This window comes from Eulemur rufifrons, chromosome 23 (assembly GCF_041146395.1).
Source record: "Eulemur rufifrons isolate Redbay chromosome 23, OSU_ERuf_1, whole genome shotgun sequence".
In the NCBI taxonomy this organism is placed as follows: Eukaryota; Metazoa; Chordata; class Mammalia; order Primates; family Lemuridae; genus Eulemur; species Eulemur rufifrons.
Window position 1 is genome coordinate 27562467 of NC_091005.1, and position 26231 is coordinate 27588697.

The 26231-nt window shown below is 45.3% G+C and overlaps 2 long non-coding RNA genes across 3 annotated transcripts in view; both read right to left on the reverse strand.

The window, feature by feature from the left end:
- The window catches only part of LOC138373752 (uncharacterized), a 51044-nt gene extending 37324 nt beyond the window's left edge, over positions 1 to 13720 (reverse strand). For both annotated transcript variants that reach the window (XR_011231283.1, XR_011231284.1), the window contains exon 1: positions 13540 to 13720. This is a non-coding gene — a long non-coding RNA (uncharacterized lncRNA). The remainder of the gene's footprint in view (positions 1 to 13539) is intronic.
- A 2945-nt stretch (positions 13721 to 16665) lies between these two features.
- LOC138373930 (uncharacterized) lies at positions 16666 to 25791 on the reverse strand. Its single transcript, XR_011231302.1, has 3 exons — positions 24779 to 25791; positions 17249 to 17602; positions 16666 to 17083 (listed from the first exon to the last, which is right to left on the reverse strand). It is a non-coding gene; the product is annotated as an uncharacterized lncRNA (long non-coding RNA).
- Positions 25792 to 26231: the final 440 nt, after the last annotated feature.

The window sequence follows — 26231 nt, forward strand, 5'->3', positions numbered from 1 at the left end:
CATTTAGGTCTATGATAATACATTTTTAGTCAATTTTTGTATAAGGAATGAAGTATAGGTCAGGGTTGATTATTGTTATTATCATTACTATAATCATAATTATTATTATTTTGCATTTGAGCATCCAATTGTTCTGTTAGAGTCAGAGACTAGGAGACAAGGCTGAGACCGGATAAGTTTGCTTAAAGATTAGGTACAAGTGTTAAAGTAAACAACCCTTGAACAAAAGGGGCTGATAGCCACAGGCAAGAACTAGCTGCCACCAGCCTGTCAACTATCTCTGCCACCTTATGCGAACTTTGGATAATTACAATATCATTTACATTGTGGTTTTACAATTTCTCCAGCCTTGAAATCACCGTGACAGTTCTGAGACAACCATATAAAGTATGGGAATGAGAAGGAACACGATTCTAGGAATTAATACCCAGATTCTTAGTAAAATCCAACCCCTTGGCCTTGAGTATGCCTCCCCTCCATTAGTAAGACTACACAAGATCTAAAACCACTTCCTCTCAGGGCAGCTGCTCTTTCTGAGTCAGCCCACTCTCTCTCCTGAGAGTGTACTTTCGCTTTCAATAAAGCTTTCGCTTGCTTGGTTTGTACGACAAACACCAAGAACTTGGAAAAATTGCCAATCAGAGGCTAGTAACAGTTCCAGTGTCATTTGTTGAAAAGTCTATCCTTTCTCCATTTAATTGCCTTTGCACCTTTGTCAAAAAACAAAACAAAACAAACAAACAAAAAACCAGTCAACTCTATTTGTGTGGGTCTATTTCCAGACTCCCTATTCTGTTTCAATAATCAACGTGTCTATCTTTACACACTCTCTCGGCTACTGTAGTTTTATGCTAAGTGTTGAAATCAGGTAATTTGAGTCCTTCAAGACCTCAGTCTAAGTTCCTTTGGTCCATTAAATTTTCTTATATAACAAGGCCCACAGTAGGTGAGGTCGCCCATTCCAGATTTGGTGAAGTGGTTCTATGATCTCATCAATGACCCAGGTTCTACAAGACCTTCCCCTGAATGTTAGTTTTTCTTCCCAAGGTTTAGGGATCACAATAAAGCTATCAAGGTTCTAAACATTTCCTGTTTACATTCAATGCAGGAAAAGAGGAGCCATGTGTTTGAAAGTTCCCCTTTATTGCACTGGGTAAAATCTTTCATTAAAGCTCCTCAGCAGACATTTCCTTACCTTGGCCAGAGGAAGGTCACATGACCAACCCTAATGGCAAGGGCAGAGAGGGATGAGGCTGCCCTGGCTCAAGTCAGTGCTGCCCAGCCAAGGAGGGTGAGTTTGCCTCCCCTGTCACTACTCAGGCTGATGCTATTGACATCTCATGGGTAGAAGCCAGGAATACTTCCAAACATCCTACAATGCACAGGACAGTCCCCCACAGCAATGAATTATCTGTTCCAAGTTAGCAAAAGTTGAGAAACCCCTCAGACTGATCACATCCATTGCAAATCTTCCCTGGGGCTGAGCATATTGACTTCCAAACAAATCAGAGACTCTAAGCGAGGAAGAGGAGGAATGGCAAACAATTAGTTGATCTACCTTGGACAGTTGCCCACATTCAGCCAGAGCTAGAGAATGTGGGGGTGGATATGTAAGTTTCCAAAAAAAAAATTAAACTTTTGTCATCTGTATCCCAGTGTGGTGGTGATGGTGATCACCAACAAACCTAATGAAAGTGCTAAGGACCATGATGAAACTCTAACCCAGTGGAGAAAAGTCAGCTCTCAATGGTGGAGAATAAGAGGTGAAAACAAGCAACCCAGAAATTCCAACAAGGGTCCTTCCTGGAGGATAAAGGAACCAAGAAAAGCAGGGGATTAAACCTGGAGGGGGAAGAAAGAAAAAAATGTTCTGTCTTAGAGAGTATCTGCTGTACCTAATGGCAGAGCACTAAGATAAGTAAACTATTCTGAAGTCAGCTTAGACTAAGGAGGGGTGTTCAGAATCACGTCAGCTTGGAAATTCTGGAGACCACAATGACTGAACCGCTCCCCTTGGGTTTGTGATTATTCATACGTCTGTGTGTGTGGGGGGGGGGGGGTGGTGTAGAAGAGAAAGAAATAAAAACAGAAGACAGAAAAATGGCTGTGCCCCCAGGCAGACATGGATGTCAACTCTAGATGTGCCCTGTCCTCGCAGGTGAACCTAATCAACCCAATAGGACTCACGGACTCTCTATTTCCTTATTTCCAAAACGGGGAGATATGTGCACTCACTACACAGTCAGCCATGAGAATTAAATCCTTGTAAAGTGCTAAAACACAGTCCTTAGTCTATGAAAAGTGCTAACCAAAGGTTAGCTGGTCTGGTATACAACTGCATCCAAAAGATTCTCCAAGTAGGTTTTGTTGTCATTCTCAATGGCAAATGTAGAAAATAATTCACTGGCTGTCTCAGCAGCAGAAGCAGCAGAACTATTGCAAAGGCTGGAGAAGCCTTGATCCTTCTCTCTGCCCCTAAGAGCCTCCAAGGGGACCCGACGGCCAGGGCAGAGACCCAGTCCCCTGCGGCCACGTCTGCAATAAGACCAAATCTCGTATGTCGTCAAATAACTGCACACAGTCCCGGATACTCACTGTAGCACTTTGAGCAGAAAGCGACATCAAGAACACTGCTTTAGGCAGAGAGAATTCTCAGGATACAATGTTCAGTTTAGCACGGAGGGGTGGAAGGGGCCGTGTTTCAGAGGCAGCTGATAGGGGAAGCCAAAAACCTGGCAATTCTCCCCAACCCATCCTCCTCCTTCTTCCCAGATCCAAGCCTTCCCTGAGTTCTCCAGATTGGACTTTAATTCATCCACTTGTTTTCATGTCCTCTGCAAACCCTATGCCATCTCCCCAGTGCATCAAAGTTGGTATTAGTTTCCTACAGCTGTTGTAATAAAGTACTGCAAACCAGGTGTCTAGTACAACAGAAATGATTGCCTCACAGTTCTGGAGGCCAGAAGTCCAAAATCAAGGTATAGGGAGAGTCATGTTCCCTCGACAGTTGCTAGGGAGTGGTCTGTCCCCAGCCTCCCTCCTACCTTCTGGAAGTTCCTTGGCTTATTACAACAGAACTCTAGTCATCACATGACGTTCTCCCTGGGTGCCACCATCCTAAAATCTGTGTTAGCCAGGGTTCTCCAGAGAAATAGAACCAATGAGAGATACATCTATCTATCTATCCATATATATATTCATCACGTATACATGCATTCCACATAGAAAGAGAGAGAAATAGATATATACAATTACAGATGTGTGTCTATATCTCTATCCTGCTGGTTCTGTTTCTCTGGAGAACTCTGACTGATATAAATGTATTAGTCTGAGATGTAGGAAAAACCAAACCCGAGTGCTTTTTCCTTTCCCCTCACCATTCAGTCCTTCCATATAGCACAGAATGCTTCTGACACCAAATGCATGAGAGTCGTTTCCCCACACACCAGGCAATTCTGCAGCAGACACCAGCTGGGCGTCCTCAAATTCAGTTCCATCCCAACACCGCCTACCTGGAGGCAGCACCAGATCCCACAGGTTGGGAATTCAGGCCCATGAGCCTGCCCCACACTTCTGATGGCAACCTCAAGCCCAGGTTGTTATACCTGTGCTTTGGAGAGAAGAGCTCTAAATTGCGGTTCCCAAGACTGTCTTCTCAGGCTCAATTAATTTTCTAGAATCGCTGGCAGAACTCAGAGAAACACTTAGGTTTACCCACTTATTATAAAGCGTATTACAAAGGACACAGATGAACAGCCCGATGGAAGAGATGCACAGGGCAAGGCATGTGGGCAGGGAGTGGGGAGCCCACCTTCAAGGAATCTCCACGTGTTCAGCTAACCAGGAAGCTCCCTGAAGCCATCCTTTTGGGTTTCTATGGAGGCTTCTTTATGTATGTATGATTGATTGAATCACTGGCCACTGGTGATCAACTCAACCTTCAGCCCCTCTGCCCTCCCCAGAGGTTGGGGTGAGACTGAAAACACAGCCCTCTCAACAAGCCTTGGTCTTTCCAGTGACTAGTCCCCATGCTAAAGCTATCTAGGGGCCCAGCCACCGGCCCTCTCATTAGCATACAAAAGGCACCTTCATATGTATGTGTGTGTGTGTGTATACATATCTTTATAAACTTCTGGGGCTCAGGACACATCACCCCAAAATATGACTACTGCAGACCAGACCACCCCAAATTATACTCCTCTGGAATATTTTGGTCTGGTTATTCTGAGAAACTGCAGACATAGGAGTAGCTCTGAGAGCTATTCTTTTGTAAAAGAAATTTATTTCTGTAAAGGGAATCTACACTAGTAAAAGTATCTGTATCATAAAGAGAGAGCTACTCCAAGACAACTTTTATTACCTAAAAGACTTTTATCTGCATAAAAGACAACCTTTATTCACCATACATTTCCTCCCCTCACCCTCCCATAACTTGTCTCCACCACCTTTCAGAAGCCAAAGACACTACTCCTTTCTATAGCTCAGGATGCTGTATAAGCTTCAATCACCTGGCCCTTTTTTGAGTCCCATGTTCATGGGACTCCTGTGCATACGTACATCATTAAATATGTTCTTTCTCTTGTTAATCTATCTTATGTAAATCTAATTTGTTGCCCACCTAAGGAACCTAAAAGGGTGGAGGGAAGATGAAGAAACTCAGGAAACTTCACCCCAAAATATGATTCCTTGGTATAAAGAGTATTTTGAATTACAGGCCCTTCAAGATCAAAAGCATTGGAAGGGACTTTCCCTCTATCTGCATAAACCAGACTGACAGATCAAAAGAACAATGGACTTCCCTTTCTTCCCCTGTTATCTCAATATATTCGGAAAGAAGGAAAGATCAAGGATGCAACCAAACCTGGCCCAAATCATTTTAAATATAATACCTGTCTCTTAGGTTAATTTAATTTACAAAGAGAGTCATTTACAAATCAATCCTTCCCCCCCACCTATTCATCCTCCACAGCAACCATTTATTGCCTCTAAACAGAATTACCTATACTCCTCGCCTCCGCCTCCTCTCCAAAAAGACAGGTATAAAAATGTCTGGATCCCACTGGGATACTGAGTAATCACTCCGTGATTCCCTCCCATGCACGTGGTAAATAAACCTTTCTCTTATTAATCTGCCTTAATGGTGAGTTGAGCTTTCAGTGAACTCTCTGGGAAAAAGGGCAAATTTCTCTTCACCCCTCCAAAGCCATTTTCCCTCCCCCACAATTCATACTAATGTATGTAATAGAGAGAGAGATTTTAAGGAACCGGCTCATGCAACTGTGGTGACTGGCAGGTCTGAAACACGTCGGCCTGGCTGGCAGTTTGGAAACTCAGCTAAGAGGTGATGTCTCTGTGTTGAGTCTGAAATTCTCAGAGCAGCAGGCTGGGTGGGACCTCAGGAAGGGTCTCATTGCTGTGGTCTTGAACAGAATTGTCCTCAGTGGGCTGCCCTGACCTTTTCCTGTCCTTCTTCAATCCACTCTCCACACAGTAGCCACAATGAGTTTAAAACTCAAACAGGATTATGTCACATTTCTCCTTAGAATACCTCAGTGACTCCCTATTGCTCATAGAATAAATTCCAAGCCCCCTAAATATGGCCTGAAAGGGAGGGGCCCAATTTGCCCAGGACAGTGCTGGTTTCACGGTGTTCTGGCTTTCAATACCGCCTTCTTTCCCCAGAAAGACAGTAAAAGGGAAGAGGATGAACCACATGGTCAGCTGCTGAAGGCCTTGAGTGGCCTGCAGATGTTCCAGCCGTTCTCAGGCCACTGTCCCCTCCGTCTCCTCTCCCAGGCCATGCTGACCACTCACCAGGCTCCTCCACTCTTGAGGCCATCGCAGGGGCCTTTCTCTCTGGTGGGGACTCTGCTCCTTCCAAGCCTCCTACAATCGCTGATGTCAAACTGCCTTGAATCTCAGCACAGTTGTTACCATTCCCCACCCCGTTTCCAGCAAGATCTCCCCGAGTGTGTTAGTCAGAGTTCTCCAAAGAAACAGCACCCAAAGCCGCAGTCTGAAAGCTGGCAAGTTTCAAACCCAAGAAGAGCCAACGTTTCAATCCGAGTCCGAAAGCTGGAAAAACCCACGTTCAAGCTCGTGCAGTCAGACGGGGGAAGTCCCTCGTGCTCAGTCGCTTTGTTGTATTCAAGTTTTAATCCATTGGATCAGATGTCCCCACACCTCAGGGGGCAACCTGCTTTACTCGGCCTGCTGACTCCATGCCAGTCCCATCCAGAAACAGCCCACAGACACACCCACAGTAGCGTGTGGCCAAAGGTCTGGGCGCCCTGTGGCCCAGTCACGTTGACACACGAAAAAACGAACCATCACACTGAGCTTTTCAACCACTTTTTCATATGATCCAAGAATGGGGAAGGCCAAAAGCCAGTAGCAGAGGGAAGACTGAACATGAGATCAAGGCTGCTGGCCTGAGATACCAGAGGACGTGCAGTCGGCAAAGACATGAAATAAGTTTATAAAGCCCAACATTTTGAGTGGAATGAAAACGGAAAGCTCCTGACTCAGATACACAGGCCGATTTCTTTTCTCCCCTGAAGACATCCAGTACCATCTCCCTGTCAAAGTGCAGGGTGTCCGGTGGTGCAGGGGGAACGTGGGATGGAGGGGTGTTTCCTCCACACGCCTCCCCACGCGGCTGGATTCTGCGTGCTTGGTCGCCGACTGGGAGGTGTGTGCAGGGGCGGTGTTCCTGTCTCCTCCCCGCCAGCCTTCTCCAGCCCCTGCTGCTCTTCTCTCCACCTCTACTCTTTCCTTTCTCCCTTCCTTCCTTTTCTCTTGTCCATTTCAATTCCTTAATTTCTTCCAGCAAAGCTCCAGGAGACTAAAACCTGAGGATCAGATTTCCCCAAATCTCAAGCCAGAAAACTAGACTCGGTCTTCAAGTCTTCCCGAGCACTCTGCTCTCCCCAGGCCGTGGCAATTTTGTTCTGAAGCCTCTTTCTTGCTGTCTGAGATCTTTAGCCTTTCCTTTCTTGAATCCAGTGACAGCTTGTAGCCAGCACCCTGGCTTCTGGCACCTCCCTTCCTCCTCCCCGCAGCCCGATCGTGACTTTGGGTCTACCTTGTCATTGTGTGTGGTGCTCACAATATCCTGCCTGCCAGCTATGAAGACTACATTTTTTTCTTGCTGATACATACTAATTGTGCACTGCACATATTTCTGGGGCACGTATGACGCACGATGTGTAATGAGAACCGAGGGTGGAGCAGCCCCAGCTCCCCAGCGGGTCGCAGGACGAGGTCAGGGCTTGCCCTTCCACGGGGCTCTCCCCTGCCACTTGCAGGCCGGCGGAGCTCACTGGGGACTCCCGGGCTCTCTCCCCGTCCTTGAAATGTGCCTTTTCTGGCCTTGGCTGAGTCGTGGAGCTGTGACGCAGCGGGACTACACATGTGCTGCTGTGAAACGTGGAATCAGAGCCAGGCGGGACCTCCCCTGAGAAAGGCTGCCTATAAATCGTAAAACCCTTAAATGAATAGCTTAGGGGCACGGGGTTGCCTTGGGTTAGGGTTAATTGGGTCCGGTACAAAGAGTTTTATGTTCATAACTTACTGTCCATTTACTCTTCCTGATTTTCTGAAAGTTATTTTGCTCCGGGTCAAATTTGTATTTGCTTTTCTGACAATGATCGGTTTGAAGCTGAACTCTTTTCAGCTGCTGGGAACTTGTAACTTGCTCGATATCTACCAGATTTTCTCTCCCTGATGCATCCGTTTCGGATAGGTCGAAAAAGAGTTTGAGGGGTTTTTGTTTGTTTTAAATCTTCCTTCTCTATGCAGAAAATTACTTTAAACTTACTTTTCCTTTGCTCTTTTAACACCTTAAAATGTTCTTTTTTTCCTTTTCTGACTATTCGTCGCCTAGCAAGTTCTCTAAGACTCAAGCCTCTGTTTTTCCCTATTAAGCTAGAAGCCGAAGTCCAGTGGCTGAGCCCAAACTCTGTGTCCAGACTCCTGATCTGTCACTGTTTGCTCTGCGACCTCAGACCCATTTGACCCCAATGAGCCTCCATCTCCTCACCTGCAGGTTGGTTCTGACTACAAGTGATGGCTTTTCCGTAGATGTAATGAGAGAATACTGTGTGTACAAAATGCCACTGCATGTCAGACAAATAGTTAAGACACTCATTGTTATCCCAGAATGCTTTCTAGAATAGCGGTTAAGGGCACAGGCTCTGGAGCTAGACAGTCAGGGTTCACATCCTGGCTCTATCTTGGGTAAATTAGGTTACGCTCCCAGGACCTCGGGTTCCTGAACTGTAAAAGGGAGCCCATAATTGCACCGCCACGTTGGCTACCTTGCTCAGAGCCACGCCTGGCACACAGCAAGCAATCAAAACAGTGTTAGCTATTAAGATTATAGGAGAGTAGTAAAAAGAGTTCCCAGCTGCAAAGCTGTCACTCTCCAAATAACCTTCTCATCATAAAATTAGCTTTTTTCCTGAAATGAAACATACTCAACGCATCATTCTAATCACTCCTGTTTTCTCTCCTGCAAGGGCAGCTTGCTTGGGCATCTGGAAAGAGCTGGTAGAAGGCAGTACAGAATGAAATCCTGTGAAATGTCAAGGAAGAAGCTGCAGGTTACACCATTCGCCGCTTTACAAGGAGGGTGACCTTAATACAGTCATGGCCTGAACTGGATTAAAAAAAAGAAAAATGGCAAGGCCACCGTGCCCTCCTGATACAGCTAAAATTTCTCTAATTTGCAACTGAAAATACTGACTGATAAAATCTATAGAAAAAAAGAATAGAGAAACCTCATAGAGAGAAACAAAAATGAGACACTCTGACACCCTGGAAGAAAAGACTGAAGTCCTTCTGTCTCTTATTTGCGAAGTCCTGGCTCCTACCCATGTCTCATTCTGGGAGCTACTCTTTGATCCTTTCAATAACATCTCTGTTGTACTTGAGCTGGTCTGAACAGATTTCTGTTCCTTGTAAGCAAAGAGGCTTGACAAAGCCAGTTTCCAACATGAACTTATTGGGTAAGACTGCATCATCATCTCTTAAAAGCCTGTACCATCTTGCAGCTATTTGGACACTGTGTGTTCAGTGCATGGTAGACTCTAGCACCATCACATGTGTGTGCACTCACGAAGGTGGAATACAGCAAAACTTACCTGTGGAAGACCATGCGGAGAATTTTCTCCACCAAAAATAATATGGCTATAAGGGATTCTTTTTTTCTCACTTACTCTGGCTGATACATCTGTAAATGTCCCTATTAGCTCTAGTTCTGGTATTTGTTTAAATGGAAGTGATGAGTAAGCCTCTTCTTCCAACCCCGACCCCCGCCCAAGAAAAAGCCAAGAGAGGTCAAGCTGGGAAAACACAGACTGCTCTAGTTTACAAACATTTAATTTCTTGGAACTCTTCCTTCATTCCTCAAAACCAGAAAGTGACTGTTGTCAGAGAGAGCCCCTAGGAGGGTAGAGAGACCCAGCACGAGCTCTCGCCATGAGTCACACCCCGGAAATGACAAGAAAGAGAAACAAGAAAGATCACTGTTGTGGGTGGGGGACCACCAGCCTTCAGGGTGGGGGCCACGCTCTACCACCGTGGACCCTAGGGCAAAACTCTTCCCCCCTGAACTCAGCTTCCCTCTCACTAAAGTGAGGGGCTGCGTTCTTCTCACCTGCCTGAGCCTCAGAACCGCCTTGAGGCTCTCCCCACCCCTCATCTACTGAGGGCTCTGGGCATGTAGGAACCCGGCCTCATCTGATTCCTAAAGGCTCCTCCACCTTCTTGACTTGTCCTGGAACAATTGGGTCACATGAGACTTTGCCCGGTCACCAATGACTTGCAGATTCTCAACATGGGATGAAATGAAGTAAAATGCAGTTGGGTCAGATGGAAGAAGCTAACAGTAGCCTTCCTGTCTGCGACAGTCTGCCCTCTTCCCTGCCTTATCTCTTAGATGATGGAAATAGAATTTTGCAGCGTTCAAAAGCATCCTTTCTCAGTATATAATTGTTAACGATGGCATTACACTTAGAAAAATCACGGATTCTAATCCTGAACCCTGGCTCTAGCCCTGTGAGCTACTTACCTTGGAAAGTGATGCAACTTCCCCCAAGCCCCAGGTCCCTTGTGGGTACAATGGGGACATTCGGGGCACCTGCCTCCGGGAGCTGTTGAGGGAGATCATTCATACAAAGCACTCATTCCTCTGACTTGCACAACATTAAAGGCCAGTGTGTGTCAACCGGTATTACACTCTTCTTCTGATACCGATGGAGTCCCACGCTGACCCCACCGTGGCCTTTTAATAAGCCAGCCAGAGGCTGTTTGGTGTGGGACCCTCACTTTTGCCGGAAAGTGAATACCTTTTCTTGACTCAGAAACAACCACCACCCACTCCCAAGCCCCGTGATTTGAGTCATGGGAAGAGAAGCTCGTTGTTTATCTACAAGCCCTTATGCAATGTTTTTCCCACTATTTTTAAGCTTTCTGTCCCCTTCCCCTCCCCAGGCTTGCCTTTCCCCTAATTCAACTCCCCAGAGCTCAGCTCCTTGTTCAGTTCAGCTATTTCAGTTTTGGGTTGAATGGTCTAGACAGGAACCAAAAAATGCACAGTCTGCATACGAGTCCCCTCTGGGCCTCACAATTTTTCCAAAAAGAGTAGAGGGACCTGGGACTAACTGACAGAGGAACTTTATTTTAATGAGCTAATCCATCTAAAGCACATCCCGCAGAGGCCGGCACATGGTAGTGCTCACTAAGTTGTCAGAATACGACGTTATGACAACCTTTAGACGTTAAGTCCCTTGGCTTTCATTTTCTTGGCCTTCTTCTATTCTCAGGAAATGTTCTGGAACCATGGCCAATCCCTCAGTTTTTGGAGAAAAATAGGAAAGACAGTTCGGTCTGATGTGGGGGGACTCCTCCAGCCCTTGGCATAGCTTGTCACACACCTCCCCAGCAGTTGCTGTAGCTGCGTAACCCACACCGCAAATCTCAGTGGCGCAGAACGGTCAGCGCTGGTTCAGCTCAGTGGCTGTGGGCCGGCGGGTCTCGCTCTCCTCCTGCCATCAGTGAGCTGATCTGGGCATGTCCTTCTCGCAGTGTTGGTGGATGTGCAGGAATGTGCAACCAGCCAAAAAAACTCATTTGGAGTCTCTGTCACATCATGTCTGCTAAGATCCCATTGGCTGAAACAAGTCAGGTGATCATACCCAAGGTCAAGGGTGAGGAGGTATGGTTCTCTCATGGACATATAAGAAAGAAAAAGAGTGGCTATGTCTGAACAGAAATTACTGAATTCATCACACACTCCAGACTCCATTAATTCCTACTGTACCCCTACATGCATCTCTGAGCTTCTCCACGTAGGCGATGGCTGTGGGACAGACCCAGAAGGAGCAAACGGTCCTTCCTTGCTCCTCAGCCAGCAGGGAGAAAGTCCCCTTCCATCCGTCCTTGGTGCTGCCATATTGTGTGCAGTCTCCGCAGAGCTGCTTCCTGTCTCCGGCTCTTGTATCTGTGCACACTCCGCATCGCTCGCTAAGCTGGGAAAGTCAGCTGAGGCCTCTATTCTTTTGCATCTCAGAGAGCTTAGAGTGCTTTTCAAGATGTTGCTCACTTTATCTCTTCTTGTAAGGTTCCCCAACAATGCCACTCCCCCACTGCCAGAAGATTGGGTCCCTCTTCTGTGGTCCTGTTGCATCTTTTCACTCTTGTATCATGGCATTTCTCATGTCGTTACCATCACTGTTAGCTCATCAATTCATGCAGTCCATGTTTATAAAAGGATGGCCAGTATTCTCATCAATCAGAAATTTCTGGGATGCTTGATAACATGCAGGTACCCAGGTCTCACCCTGAGGGACCATATACAAAACATCTACCAACTAGGAGGAAATGATACCAATCAGGCAGAAGGTTACCTGTAGCACTAACAAGGGACTTTGGTGCACTCGACTCTGCAAAGCATTCATCTTTTATTCACTGATTGTGGGGAGATATAAGGAGTTCTGGGTCAGAGGCCAGGACAGTTAGGGTGGGGGGAGTGCTGGGAGGATTGGGTTAATTGGTATTTATGAACAAAAAAGAAGTATTTTAATATTTCAGCAATCAGTTCAAACATTCTGGTAGGTTCCATTTGAACCAGCTCTAATAAGTCCTGTTAGTCAAATTCAAGAATTTGAATTTTCAACAAGTTTCAAATTTTCTCCAGCCCTAGGACTATAACTATACTTATCTTTAACAACGGGATTTTGTTTTTAAATTTTATAGACACCAAAAATCATGCAGATATCATAATGCAGATAAGCCTCATTGCATCAACTTCTGGAAATTTCAGAGTAAAAGCCATGACTGGCCTTTAGGAAGTGGCCCACCTAGTATTAGTTTGATGGGGACATGAGCCACGATCTGACCAATGAGTTGTGAGCAACTCTGAGCTATTCTGCTACTCTGAGCTGAAGCATTTAATTGCTGGCTTGAGACCTTCCGGAGCTCTCTTTCCTTTGGTGAAAGCAACACTTGGGAAGGTGGTTGCTCTATTATCCTGAGTCCTGGTGTGTGGATGCGAGAAGAGCTCCCAGCCACCCTTCAGTGGACATAGACATAGGCAAGAATAAACTTTTGCTGTGTTAAATCACTGAGATCTCAGGGTTCTTTGTTATTGCAGCAAACTTCACCGATACACAGCTGATAAGTATCAAATACAGGGTTCAGACCCAGTGTTGCCTTTCTTCAGAGCTCTTAGCCACTACTTAATATGCAACAATAACAATTAATACCATCCCCTACACAGATAAGGTCAAATGTAAGAACATAGACAAAAGTGCTTTGCAATCTATAAACATTTTAGAAAGGCAAGTGATATTGTCAAACTTAATGATATTGATCTTGCCTCCTCAACAAACCATAGGGTCTTTAGAAGAAGAGATTTTGTCCTTGGGTACCTTAAGTTCTTAGATATTCCTAGAGTATACTTACCATATTGCAGGGCTCCTTATAGTTCTTAGAGAATTCTTAACAAATTGCATTTCATGGGTGACACAGAGGATCGAGAAAATAGATTTGCGACATAGAATCCCTTTTCTTATTGGTCCTCATAATAATGGGAATTTTCCTGTGAAAATAGTAGAAGCAAAATTGCTTCCCTTTATAGGGTACAAAACCCAGGAGCTTTCCAGCAGCCAGAGAGAGCTTAGTTCCCGAGGAAGGTGTGAGAGGAAGCAAAGAGGTCAGAATGGACTGTCCCTGACCCCAGGGACAAGAGAGGGAAGTAAATCATGGATATGATCACCACTGAAGCTGAGAAAGAGCCTATTAATGTCATGTAATGAATTTCAAAAAGATACAGTTGCACTTAGGGTATTTAAACCTTGGAGGTTTAAACTAAATCATACTTGTCACATGCACACAGTGTCACTAATGAGCTTATGTAAATATTTAATCTTCTCCATTTGCATTTCTCAGCCCAGCCTACCTCCCCAGCCCCTTCTCCCAGCTGTCTCTAACACCCTACCCCAGCCTCATGGAACTACTTTGGTTTCCACAACTCACCATGCTCTTTATGCTTCCGGCTGTAACATACGCATTTCCCTCTCGCCTATTTCCTTCTCTATCCACTAAACACCTGCACATCCTTCAAGGCTTAGCTCAAATACATTCTTCTCTTTAGGAAACATTGCACGAACCATCTACAACTCCCCTACCCTGATAGAAATCTTGGTTTCCTTTTCTATGTCCCCATTACACCTTGCTAACATTCTGTAATCCTGGGAATCCCATCTATTTATTCAACAAACACTTACGAAATCTGACCATGTGCCAGTCATGGGGCCAGGTGCTGAGTATACAGAAGTGAATACGAAATTCTAATTATCTATGAGTTTATTGATGGCAAGGGTCTTTTCATTTTTTTTTAAATTCCAAGGATCATGTATTTATAGTCTTAAATAAATACAATATGTGCTCTCTTTATATCTGTATCCACATGCTACTCCTGCTTGTATCCAGTAGGGCTGATTCAGTCGAAAGTAACAGAAATGCAATTCACACGAGTTTAGTCACAAATGGAAAAATATTGACTGATGCATTCTGAGAAAGATTGACCATCTAATCTGGAAGGAGCCTAATTTGAGGAACAATAACAATAGCAATTTGATTTGAATGCCATTCAGAATCTCTCTTGTGTTTTACTTTTCAGCTTCTCTGCCTGTTCTTTTAGTTTTCACTGCCTGCAGCCTGGCTGCCTTGGCATGTTAGGAATCACGGCCCTTGCCGCTGATGACAGGCTACTGATCATTCTTGGTTACAGGCTGCAAAGTCTCAGGGAAGGATTCTAATTGGCTCCGCTTTGACCACTTGCCCAATACTGGTGCTACCCAGTGTTATAAGGAGGTTAGAGAATGATGATTGGCCAAGTTGTCTCAGATATCCAACCCAAACCACCAACAAAGGTTTGTTGGGGGGTGATATAGTACAATCAGTTTCTCAAGCAAAAAGGGAGATAGTGAACTGACAGTCACAGTTTTCTATGTCACCGATTCTGTTATTCATTCAACATTCTTTGTATACTTGTTATGTTTAAAGCATTGTGCTAGGGTGGACTGGGGGAAAGAAATAAATGCTATGCAATTCCTGTGTGATCATCTGGTAGGAGAGACCAGGGAGGCAATTTGACATAGCAGTTAGCAACTTGGGGTCTAAAGCCAAAATGCCAGGTGACCTTGAGCCTCTCTGATCACAGTTTCCTCATCTGTAAAATGCGGATGATGACATCTACCTCAGGGAATACCTGTGAGGTTTAAGGAACCACAGGTGAAGCACGTACGAATTGCCTGGCATACAGTAAGTACTCAGTAAAATGTTAGCTATTATTTTGAGCATGATCATAAGTCAGGGCTGAGGAATTATGTTTGAAACAATCATACATGAGCTAAAGGTTCAAAAGAACTCAGACAATTAACGGTGACTGTGGGGTTCAGAAAACACATTGTGCAGGAGAAGCATGTGGTCTAATCCTTACAGATGAGCAGCATTTCAACAGAAAGAACAGTAGACAAATGACATTTAGGAAAGATGGGCCATTTAGAAAGAGAAAATAGCATGGAGCAAAATAAGGGATTGAACGGTGAATGAATTGAACGGTGAGATCCAAAAGGTCCAGAAGTTTTGATTTGTACAGGTTTTCAGGAGCCTCAGGTTCATAGATACATAGGGTAGGAGATGTGGCTGTAAAGGAAGTTTGGATTGAGATTGTGAGGGCATTGAGTGCTAAGCTAAGAGATTTGGATTTTATTCAATAGACAATGGGGATTCATTGAATGTTTTGGAGCTGAGAACTGAGTGGCAAGATCTAATGCACATCAGTCATTGAATAAAGACTTTTATTTGATCCTCAGTGGCAAGAAAAATAAATTGGAACTCCCTCTCTGTCTCTTTTATTGTTCCATTGTTGTTAGAGAAATAGTTTTATCATTAGAAAACAGTATCATGAAAGCTATTACAAATGGCAACCAATGCTCAGTCTCACTATTGGGGAGAATAGGGAATAGTGGGGACTATGGCAAATTGGAGACCATGTGCCCCTCAAAAGGATCAACCATTTTCTCAGCTTCATTCAATATTTACCATGTAGGAGTGCAGGCCCAGTGCTAGTAGATATTCTGATGGCTCTAGAAAAGCTTCAAATCTATATTTTTATGTAAAATCCATGGAGTTTTGTTTTGTTTTTCAAAAAAAAAAGATTTTTAAGTTTTATAGACTGAATAAAATGTGTTTGTGGACTAACTTTGTCCTAAGGGCCATTAGTTTGAGACCCCTGGGTTCCATTTTGTCCAGAATAGACATTAATCTGGATACCTGGACACCTTTACACTATGATCATTCCAAAATTTCTACTGAAGGACTCAGAAACTAAAACAAAGAAAGAAAATTCCATGGGCAAAAAGCATTCCCAGTAAATCAAAGAAGATATGTAAGGAGCTGAAATTTTCAAATGTAAAATAAATAAAAATGAAAACAAGACCAGGAGCGGTGGCTCCTGCCTGTAATCCTAGTACTCTGGGAGGCCGAAGGGGGAGGATTGCTTGAGGTCAGGAGTTCGAGACCAGACTGAGCAAGAACGAGACCGTGTCTTCACTAAAAATATTATAGAAAAATTAGCCGGGCATGGTGGGGCACACCCATAGTCCCAGTTAGTCAGGAGGCTGAGGAAGGAGGATCGCTTGAGCCAGGAGTTTGGGGTTGCAGTGAGCTATGATCACGTCACTGCACTCTAGCCCAAGCAACAGAGTGAGACCCTGTCTCAAATAAAATTTAAAAAATAAAATAAAATAAAATAACAAATTGCAACACACAACCAAAAAAGCTATAGAGAGAGCTCTATAACAGCCCTGGATGGATTATTCACATTTATATCCATATGCTAGGAGTCTGATTTTAAATACTAGATGACATTCTTCACTAACACTACTTACAAAGAGACTAAGGTCCAGTATAATGAAAAGAACTTAGGCTTTGCAGCTTGAGAAATCTGAGTTAAAATGACCAATTTTCACAAGAACATTTATAAGCATAATGCTTATAGCAGCTGGTATCACTTATCTATTGCTAAATAATGCATAACAAACAAGTATGAGATATCAACATCATATAACAATAAGCATTTATTGCTTCTGCACACACAGGGCTCAGCTGATCTCGGATGGCCTCGTTCATCCTTTTTCAGGTTCACTCTGTTCCACGTCTCTCAGCATCCTCCTTGCACCAGCAGCCCGACATGCCCATGTTATCACGTGTGGTGGTGGTGCAGAGGGCAGGAAGAGACACGCAAGCCCTCCTGAAGCCTTGGCTCATACCTGGCCCACCACCACCTTTTTTCCTATTATTATTAAAGTAAATTTCTTAGCAGAGGACATGGATATAGAGGGGCATGAAGAAGTTTTGCAATCCACCTCACAAAGCAAAACTGAAAATGGCTCAGAGTCAACCAATTTAGAATGAAAACATAAATCCAGGTACAGTCCCCAAGTGAAATACAGCAATAAGGAAGATAAATGCACCACAGCTTCATTCGGCAACAGCGATGAATTCTATAAACCTTGGATTGGAAACAAGAGGCAAGCACAAATGGGTAAATACAATATGTATCTGATCCTGTAACATTCAAAAATAAGTAATATTGTTTATGGGTACTGATATAGACAGTAAATCATAAAATAAAGGAAGAAAATGATGATTAGAAAAATCAAAATAATGTCTTTACCTATTCTGGATGTCCTGATCAGAAAGGAACACCAGGGAAGATGGAGATTTCAACATCTGGACCTGAATTATGGTTACTATGGTAGCTGCTTTGTAATTATTCGTTAAAATGTGCATTTATATTTTAGGCAGTTTTCTATATGAATGCCATATTTCACCATAGTGGGCTTTTTAAAGTTCGGCTCTAGATCAAAATGAAAAAATAAAAGTGATGGGTGAAAAATGTCCAATTTCGCTGTTTGTGATGTAACCAGGAGGCGGACCCATCACCTCTGCACATCTGCTGCTTCTTTGGTGACAGTGGGGTGTCAACAGCCTCACTCAGGCTTGTCCCAAAGAGTAGACGAAAAGTTGCCTAAAAGAGAATCTTTTTTTTAATAGTAATAAACCAGATGCAGAGAAGGCAAATATATCCTTGACATCAAGAGAAGGGGAGGCAAACTATTGCTCTGAATCCTGCCCCCTCATATGCTGTTTGTATTTTCTCTTGTTATTTTCAAGGGGAAAACAGCAGCCGAGGGACTCAAAGCCAAGTCTGCATTATTCAGAAGTACAGAATTCAGGAGGAAAGAGGGACAGAGAAGGAATAAAACATCCAAATTCCCGAAGATGAGCCTCAGTGGTCTTTCTGCCACTGGGCAGTGTAGGAGCCTCCTGGTGTACTGGGAAAGTCCACTGAATAGAAAGTGCTGGAACGATTTCTCAAGCTCACAGCGTCTGCCACCTCCGTGTGAGGTCATTTACGCTGGGGACTCAGAGGGTGGCTCTAGGCTCCTAAAGCTGATACAGGAGAATAGCTTGGTGCAGCGGCTCCATTCTGCCTGCCAGATGGAGCAGGAGGGGGTCCTTGCGGGAGGTCTGCCCCCTATCAACCGGTTATCTTTAAACCCATCCTTCATTCGCCTCTTATCAGCAGAGGAATGTGGGGAGGTTGTCGGCATTAGCTGTGTGGTGAGGGTGAGGGTGTCAGAATGGGAGGGTCACAGGCCTTCAACACATTCTCAGATCAGGTAAGTGTGACCTGCCACAGCGGAATTCACTGGCCCTGCTGAAAGCATGAGCTTCTAAGACTGCCCAGATAGTATCAATAAGAAAAACATTTTTGAGTCCTTACTGTTTGCAAACACCGTCCCAAGAGCTTTGCATGCACAACCTTACTGAATCTTCACCCAACTCTTTTCAGCCCATAGCCAGGTACTATTATTGCTCCTTTTAACAGAAGAGAAAAGTGAGACAGGGAGAGGACAGAGAAGCCTGAGGTCACACAGGCAGGATGGCACAGGATAGAGCTGACAGGTGTATCCATACCGTGGGCAACCTTGGTCTGAGCAGTGACTACAAGGGGTATAGGGAAAAGTTAGAAATGGGTACACAATGGGGACCCTGGACAACATTCTAGGCCTTTCTTCAGTGGTTTTGCTATTTTGCAGGTATCACACACGCGTGCACTCACATAGACACACACACTTTCAATTTTAAGTAGAAAACCCATTCCAAAACCAACTATACAGAAGCCCTTCTTTGATTCTCCACTGTTTCAGATCATTTGCTCCAATATTTACAGTCTTTGGTGCAGAAAACAGAGAAATTGACATGCAGCGCTTGCTGTCAGCCAAGGTTACCGCACCATTTTCCAGCCCACTTTGGGCCCCTGAGTTGCATTTCATCTGCTTTCAAAGTTTCCCTTTCTTGATAGAAAGGGAGTTATTGGAATCATCATTTAGAGCAGGTACAACCCCCTTGAGCTGCCAGGGCTGGGAAACCTTTCCCACCCTCCCCCTCCCCTGCCACAGCTGTGGGGGCCTGGTCCTCTCCACTTTATAGAGAAGGGAATTCCAAGGAGAACCTCAGGATGGTTTATTTTTAATTGTTGACCTCCGAGGCCTTCTGTTTGCATCTGTTTATTAAATTGCGAGCTCAGCTGTGAAACGCCCTTTATGGTGTTGTTTTATTGGTGGGCCATTCAGGGACCCAGCGCCACACAAACAGGATAAATATTTTTCTTTGCAGTGCACACCCCACGTTGGGGGCCACGGAACAAGGGAAGCGAGGAGCGTTTGTTTACGAGCTCCGATTCATTCATTACTTGGCGAGGAGCTGTGAAATGTAAACCTCACATTCCGAAGGACAATCACCGCGCCAGCTTGAGCTCATTTGGAGGTGTGATGTTCCACTCAAAGGGAGGCTGTTAATTTTATTGACCAAATTTGGAAAGTGGGAGCTCCGAAATTAAATAGAGCCTTTGGAAAAGAAATGAACATTTAGGTTTCTCCAAGACCTGGAGAGTGGTCACATGAGTTTTTTTGTTTTTTGGGTTTTTTTTTTTTTTTTTTTTTCCTGTAGCAAACTTCAGATGCCAGTGCTGTTTAGGGAGCATGAAGTAAAATTGCTGTGTGCCTCATCTTTTGTTTAAAAAGATTTGATTTCTCTATGATAGGTTCATTTGTATTAATTATAGCAACCTTATTATAGCTCATTTAGCTCCCTGCTTTAAAATCCCTCATCTCCTGTAATTCACACAGTTACCCTCCCAAGTTCATATTATTCTTGCTGTCCTATTGCAGACTGGAAACTGAAGCTCAAAGTGGAGAAGGCTTTTGCCTGGGGTCCCCCAGCTTGTTTCAGCTGGCGTGGATGAGCCCAGACTCGAAACCAGGTCTGCCCTGACACCAGAACTCGGGTTCCTTAACCACTCCGCTTCCCTGCCTCTCTCTTTGCCACCTTTCTGTAACTAAAAAGTTGATTTTCCTGGTGCTTTAGAGAAAACTAAACTTTCCAACAGTTACTAAGCAGCCATAGGCTGCAGATAGTCTTAGTTGCATCGTGCGCAAAACAAAAAGGGAGTTTGGCTTGCAAAGATTTCAAAAGCCACATACTGTCCTCGCTGGCAGTCTGCAATGCCCCCGCTATAGTCAGGACAGGGTCCTTTTACACCAAAAGTCACGTTTGGGGTTCTCAGGCCTCTCATTATGCCTGGCAGGAAAGGGTGAAATCAAACCCAGGGCATCAAATTCACGCGCTCAGTCTGCCGTGGCACAGTGGGCACGTTCAGGACTCAAGGGGGTGTTTGCCCAATGCTAACCTTGAACTGGGCCACAGAATGAGTGGGCCCATGTCAATATTTGGACTTTGAGGAGGCCCAGTTTATAACTGCTCAGACTTCTCTCCGAACTGGGCTTTGAAACGCGCATTTGCCATGTTCCTCCAAGGCCTCATTCTTTTCTTAGGGGGAAAGGCTATTTAGCCAGATTTTCTTTAGAAGGGTTGCTGGGGACAATGGAGAAAAAGGAGGACAAGTTCAGAAAATCACAATGTGATATGGAAAAAAAAAATGTAAACCGCGTTACAAAAGCTCTGTCATCAAGAAATGTTATTGTGGGTTGAATGGTAGGAGCCATCTGGATCTTTCTTAATGACCGGGGGCCCCTCTGTGCGTGGTACAGATGCTTCTTTTGTTATTGGTGCGATCTTGTAAATAGTTAAAATATTTACCAAGGCACCTCCGAGCTGGAGCTATCCCATTTTATTATTTATACCTTTTCAGAGGGACAAAAATGGAGGTGTCCACTAAACGTGATGGATTAGGCTTATAAACAGCCATTATGGCCGTCAAACCTCACATGTCAGCTCCTCCTTTGTGTCTGCGCATTTCTAAGCTACCCAGTGATCCATGCATAAGACAGAAGGTTAAGAATGCGCAGAGAAAAGGAGTGTTGACTCCGAGCAAGATGTATCTTCTGCTGATTAAAAATACAGCTGTAGAAAGTGAGGGGGACTGTGGGCAAAAAGCGAGGAAAAAGGCTGTGTGTGTGTGCGCGTTCACGCGTGCGCGTGCGTGTGCCCGCAGAGGGAGCAGGCTGGGGAGGCGCAGGAGTCGCTGCAACCCGACACGCCGCATCTCGGTTCTCACAATCGGAGGCTGGAAGCCTGCAAGGCCTCTCTACCTGCCGGCATCCCTCAGCTGTGTCCTTAACTGAATGCAGCTGGCTTTTGTTTTCCCAAGATAAAAATCAGGAAATGCAAAAATCAAATAGGATTGGAGAAGAAAAAGGATGGGCCCTGGGTGGGAGGGTAAAGGGTGGGCCAGCAGGTACCAAGACTTGTTGACAGAAAGAGATCCCATCTTGTCGTAATTAAGTCAAAAAAAAAAAACTCTTAAAATGAGGTGGGGGGGGCGACCCACATTGCAGGTGATTTCACGCAATGCCTAGAAGCCGAGCTGGAGTGGCTTACCGCCCCAAATTAGACCCAAAATCCTAGATAAAGTTAGATTGAAGGAAAGAGGGGATATTTTGAGTCAAACTACTTTATAATTTATAATAGAATGCAATCCAATGCATGGGGAGAAATAAAGTAAGTTTTCTTGCAGGTAAAGGGGAGAATGCAAATTAGATTATTGTTGGCCCGGTGGTTGCTGCGTATGGGTTGGAAACAGTTTCTATCAAAAAGTGGCTTCCATTGTATTTTTACCCTTAAGTCTCAGCTCCTTTAACCTCCCAGAGTTTGCGACTGATTTCCTGCCATGCCACAGACGAGCCTGAGACTCAGTCCCTTGCCCTCCCAGAAAGAGTCGGTGGGATTCACAGCAAAGGAGCTCGCTTCAGAAAAGTTCAGGCACGGAGCGGCTGAAATACCATCTAGCAACTCTGACATAGATTGGAATTTTAATTTTGGTAAAATATTTCCTAGCCATCCCCTCTAGAGATCCAAATAAGACATTATGACCTCATTTACTTATTTATTTATATAGTTACTTATTCATTGTGGGGCTTGGATGAGGACTTACCGACGTAACAAATAGAAAATTTATATTTCTCTGCAGTTTTGCAAATGAAGGAGAGAAGAACATTTGGAAAACACAGAGATCCAAACAAACTTCCTCTTCCGATTAGCAACCCAGGAGCTGTTCTAAGCTAAAGGTCCCTCCTTAGGTCCCCAGTTGCCTTTAACCACCTCCTGGAGAAATACCCCCTTCTTCCCCACCCCGTCCACCTTCGGGCTTGTGTCTGCCCCATTAATATGCTGGTGCATCGGCTAATTTGCCTCTATAAATACCGGGATCTGAATCACACCACCATTGTGGCCAGAGACTAAATTTCTCTCATCACTCTGGAGGTAAAAAAGAAAATCACACACACACACACACATACTTACACACACACACACACAAACTCACACACTCAAGATCTACTCACTGACATTACAAGCCCAACAGATGAGGATCTGATTCATTAGGAAGCATCTTCTATAAAATGGACACTTGCAATTTCCTGAAAGGCAGCAATTTTACTTTTCTTTGCAATTATAAGTCATGATAATTTTTACCAGCCAACCCTCACATGACGAACACAAAAGCCTAGCCAGGGTCACTTGATGGCTTCCTTGGCAAATTCTAAAAGACAACCCCACCAGTATTTGATCCTTCCTCCACTTAATCTCTCCCATTCATGAGTGAATTAGAATTTTCAGTAACTTGGAATAAGTTAACGAAGCAAAAGGAACTTGGAAAGTTTCAGGGAATTGTAACAAACCCTTTTAACCACTTGGCTAAACGATTGATGCATTTATGCAAAAATGAAAGGCATATATGTCATACATCACACAGTTCATGGGACCCTCAGATGTACAGAAGCCACTAATTGGACCAGTCCCGTGGCCCCTGCTCTCCTAACCCCACCCCCGAATACAGTCTAAAAACTACATTGAGATCTAAAAAACCCCACAAAGCCTGCAGAATACATATTATTCTGTCCTCTTAGCTACAGACAGCTTACTTTGAGAACGGCTCTCAATATCTTTACAAGAAGCAGGGGAGACTTGAGTCTCCATTGACACCCCTTTCTCTTTCCATCTGCTCCGGAGCTTTGCAATATTCCTGAGAAGAGCCAGTTCCAGAAATCCAGCTGGCCTTTGTCCATTTCGGAGATGCGGAGCAGCTGACCAAGTCACCAGTGAAGAAAATCCCCCGGTAGGGTTGTCAGATTTAGCAAATAAAACTACGGGACACCCAGTTAAACTTGGATTTCAGGTGATCAACAAACAATTTTTTAGTATGTCCCCATGTAATATCTGGGACACACTTATGCTTACACGGCAGCCCTCCCCTGAGAAAGTCTGAGCTTGGTGGCTCTGGAAGAGTGACTGACCCTGGGTGTCTTATTTCTTTCTTTGTGATTTTAAATAATAAGGGGAGTGCTGAGTGAGATCACAGATATGCAGGTTTCTCAATGAGACAAAAACAACTCTCTGAGGAGGTGTCTCAATGTGGGGCAGGAAGGCAGACCGGGACCATTAGAGATTGTCACTAGCAACAAACCAGAGCTAACACCTTGTCTGAAATACTAACTCTCTCTTCCTCATGACGACCCAATGAGGTCGAACTTTTATGATCTCCATTTTACAGATAAAGAAACTGAGGCACAGTTTCCAGAGCACATACTGCTACAGAGTAGAGATTTTTGACCCAATCTGGCTACAGATCCTACGCTTAAAAATGCTACCAAACCAGAACATAAACAATTTAATTTTCAAAAGGACCTAAACTGTGCACAGATGCTGCAATCAAAATGGCTGCCGCCCTGTTCCCTCAGCCTGCCCCAGCCTCTACCCCTGCTCTGTTAGTGCCCGACCACGCTGGGTCAGCCCAGGCAGGAGCTCAGGGCTGGAAACGTGGTGGGGAGGAGTGCGTGTGAGCCCAAGAGGAGAACTAGACAATGGGGGACCCCTCTGATGCCACCACCAGGGTCCTCCCCTCCCCCACCTCACTGTGCCCAGCCTGCAGGGGCAGACTCATATGGGGACACAGGCCCAAATGAGGAACTCTGGCAAAAAAAACCTCACTTTTTCTAATTTTAAGACCACCCAGGTGTGTGCTGGTCTGTCCCCATTTTAGGGTCTTTGCCTCTTGCTTTTCAGCAAGAAAAGAAACAGATGTGATCCCCATTCATCCCTAATGGAGGCAAAAAGGGAGGGAGGGAGGACCTGGGCCCTGGGCGGTGGGGGGAGCTCGGGGCTGTCTGTGGCCTGAAAATTCTGTCTTAGAGGACGGGGACATTGACTTCCACAAGGCTTTTAAGCCTGTGACTGTCACCTGTCAGCTCAAAGTCCAGCACATAGTAGGCGATCAATACGTGTCTGTTCAACTGCATTAAAATTAAACCATGTAATGAAAAGTCTTGGTGGTGCCCAGGGAGTGGGTTTAGCACTGCCCCGGCCTTGGGATTTGGAACCTGACCAGATGAGTTTCACTTGGTTGGAGTGGCCAGGCGACGGGGTGGGGGTGGCCAGGCGACGGGGTGGGGGTGGGGCGCTGGCGGCCCTGCACTCCCTCCTTGGACTGGGTCGGCTCAGATTGTTGTGAACAATTATCCCCAAAGGAAAAAAAAAAGTCCTGTTCAACCAATCCTCAACTTTTGTCTCCTCCAGCGCTGCAGACCGTGGTCCCTGTCACTCAGCCCTCCCTGTCCCCCATCCTGTGCCTGGGAGCTCTGTGGTTATGAGTCAGTGATCAGAGAGCAAAGGGCTCACTTACCGCAGGGGAGGAGGATTCAGCCCCGCTCCGGGCTTTGATGCTGCTTCTCTGGCATCCTGAATGCGTGAAAGGCTACCGGAGGAGAGGAAGAAATATAAAAGCAGAAAGGAAGAAAATGTTATTTTAAAGAAAAGGTTGAAGAAAGGAGGAAAGAAGTGCCTGGTTTGAAATGTTGTTAAGTATCATGGACAAATACCTCTAGGAGACAAAAGCTAGTTAAAAACTGAGCTGAGATAAGCCATCTCCTTCAGTGACTCATCTTCCCAGGGAACAGTGGCAAAAGGCCGTGTTTAGCAGGGAACTGGTGTGCAAACAGCAGTGTCCGTGAAGCTGGGTTAATGACAGGAAGGACCTCCAGGGCGATTGCCGAGGTACCACAGTGGGCGCAGAGCTCTGCATCACAGGCCAGGACGCCAGCCCTCTGCCATTTGAGCAGCATCCCCAAACACCCTCCCAGGGGCAGGGGGCTTGGTGCCTCCCCAGTCGGGTTCCTTAGAGAAGCCCCAAGCCAGGCCCCCCACCCTCTGTGGCCCGGCCCAGCAACCCACCCCTCAGTCCAGCCCTGAAACTCCATCTGGAAACAAATCAGAAATAGAATGTTGTCTGCCATGCTGTTGGGAGATTCACGAGCTCCGCCCAAGGAACGGCAAGCAGTCCTTCCAAAGCATCGGCCCAGTCCAGTCCGGCTGTGAAGAACTGCCATCGTGGTCTCGAATGGTTTCTCGAGGGAGTAGGTTTCGCCAGAATGGACCAAAAGCAGCTTTGCCTTTGCGTCACGCCCCCCTTTAAGAGATTAAAACATGCATTATAACCATATGGCAAGTACAACTTGTGATGATAATTAAGCCCAGAAACCCACCACATTCTGGGGAGGTTTGCAACCGGTGTAGGACACCTGAGATAGAAGGAGGAGGCAGAGAAGCACTTAGAACTGTCCATTAAAAAAAAAAAAGGAAAGAAAACAGAAAATCTCCGTTAAAAAGCACCCACGAGCCAGCTCGCTGTGCAGTGTCTGTCCTACAGGAACTGATAAAATTTCGGAGGGTCCCGAAGGAGCTCAGCCTCCTGTGCCCCTCCTCAGATGGCGAAGGGCGGGGGCTTTCTCCAACTTTCCACAAGTGTCTTTTGACGACTCTGCTAAGGCAGTTCCGTGGAAACTCACATAAGGCAGATTCTGAGTCCGAAGGACCGCGGCTGGTACAGGCATGGAGAAGACGTGGGAAATGACTGGCATGCTAGTATCAGCCATCACCTCCTGGTCCAGGCCTCAGTTTCCCCACCTATGAAATGAAGGGATGATCAAGACGATGTCTCTGTGTGCCTCCAGCCCTCACACCTGATCCTCTGAAACCTAGGTGCTCCTCCAGCGGGTAATCCGACCTGGAGGGCAGGGACCCTATTTCACTACGCCCTTTCCATAGCAGGAACTTAATAAATAAATGTTTTGAATGGA